The sequence below is a fragment of the Protopterus annectens genome, chromosome 11.part0 (assembly GCF_019279795.1).
Source record: "Protopterus annectens isolate FY-2018-M chromosome 11.part0, PAN1.0, whole genome shotgun sequence".
NCBI classification, from domain to species: domain Eukaryota; kingdom Metazoa; phylum Chordata; order Ceratodontiformes; family Protopteridae; genus Protopterus; species Protopterus annectens.
The window spans coordinates 1,186,957,459-1,186,959,594 of NC_056745.1; the positions used below are offsets into that span (position 1 = coordinate 1,186,957,459).

A 2,136-nucleotide genomic window follows, 5' to 3' on the forward strand; every position below is an offset into this window, starting at 1 on the left:
GTTATCACTTTCAAATAATTAAAAAAAGTTATCATAGCTGATCTGATGTCATCTAATATTTTGGATATCATAAATCCTAAGCATTTTACTTTTTGCAGTCCTAAATCAATCTATATATATTTTAAAATTTGTTTTATATTTTGAATTATTAATATTGTATTTGTTTAAGGACAGGGTTCTGTAATTTTAACTAGCTCAGCAGTTTGTATTACCTTTCTTAGCTTTTCATCATGACACCAAGTTTAACAAGAAACCCTGTATTCAAGAAACTGAATAAATGGCACAAATTGCATGCATCAAACATCGACATGAGGAAGTTGTTTGCATCTCACCTGGAAAGGTTTAATACATTTACCACAACTCTGAAGATATATGTTGGGGATATCTTGGTGGATTTTTACAAGAACCTCATTAATGAAGATGTTCTGAAGATGATGATATAATTGGCAAAGTGCAGGAGCGTGGAGCATTAAAGAAAACATGTTTACTGGAAAGAGGATCAACTTTATTGAGCACTGAGCTGTGTTACATGTAGCCCTGAGGAATCACACATATGTTCCAGTTTTGGTGAATGGAAAAGATGCAATGTCAGACATGAACAAGTTCTTGGAAAAGATGCAGGCCTTCTGTGAGACAGTATTCAGTGGGAAATGAAAAGTTACACTGGCAAAACTATAACAGATTTTGTCAATACTGGCATCAATGGATTTGACTTGAGATCCTCATGGTGACTGAAGCTCTAAAGCTTTACTCCAAGGGAGGACCTTGTGTTTTGTTTGTATCAAACATTGATGGTACACATATTGCTAAAATCCTTGCTGACTTGAATCCAGAAACTACCCACTTCATTATTGCATCTAAGACTTTAACCACACAAAAGACCATCACCAATGCAGAAAATGCTAAGAAACAGCTTTTGGAGTATGCAAATGATCCTCTTGCTGTGGCCAGGTGTTTTGTTGCCCTGTCCACCAATGTTCTGAAAGTGAAATAGTTTGGAATGGAGACTATATGTTTGAATTTTGGAATTGGGTTGGTGGGCATTATTCCCTATTGTCTGCTATAGGGCTTTCAATTTCTTTGCACATAGGATTTGACAACTTTGAGCAGCTACTCAGTGGAGCACACTGGGTGAATAAACAGTTCCACACACCACCTTTGGAGAAAAATGTACCAGTTTTGCTAGCAATGCTTCAAGTTTGGTATATTAATTTCTGTGGTGCAGAAACACATGCCCTGCTGCATTATGACCAGTATATGCACCACTTTTCTGTCTGCTTTCAGCAGGGTGACATGGAATCCATGGAAAGTACATTATGAACCAGGGATCTTATGTAGATTACAGCACTGGTCCCATTGTATGGGGTGACCCTGGAACCTGCTGACTTCTGAATTCTAGCGCAAACGCAGCACCCCATTAGGATTGGACCTCACCACAAGATTTTGCTGGTCAACTTCTTTGTTTAGACAGAGGCTCTGATGAAGGGAAAGACAACAGAAGAGGCTCACAAGGAACTTGAAGGTGTAGGCAGAGAAGCTCTGGAGAAACATTTGCAACAAAAGGGCTTAAAGGGAACTGACCATCAAATTCCATTGTCTTTACAAAATTAACACCTTACCTCTTGGGAATCTTGATTGTCATATATGAGCACAAGAACTTTGTATAAGATGTTGTCTGGGACATCAATAGCTATGACCAGTTGGAGGGGTTAACTTTTAATCAGTTGGCAAAGAAAATTGAATTGAACCAGAGCTGCAAAGTGTTGATGCTATAAAATCACATGACAGTTCCACCAATGGACTTATATATTTCATCAAACAGCATTTTGCATAACTAAGTGCACCATTCATATGTACTAGAACACCTTTATGCAGAACTGCCCAATGACTGTAATATTGGTAGGTTCAACCACTTTACCTGTAGTCCACCTACTTGTTGCTACATTAGTTTGCTCTGTGTTAAACATCCATGAACACATCTCCTTCCAGAGACCTCTCAGAATACTTAAGTTTTTTGTGATGTGTGCCCTGTGTAGTGTTATGGGTTTGCTTTCTTGTTGTCTTCTCCTGCAAAAATGTAAAAAATAAATGTTATCTATAAGGCAAAAAATACTGCATTTGTTTTCATTAAATTTT

General features: G+C 37.6%; 1 pseudogene; it reads left to right on the plus strand.

Annotated features, from left to right (window-relative positions):
* Window positions 1-230: 230 nt before the first annotated feature.
* On the plus strand, window positions 231-1,834 carry LOC122814855 (annotated as a pseudogene).
* The last annotated feature ends 302 nt before the right edge of the window (window positions 1,835-2,136 follow it).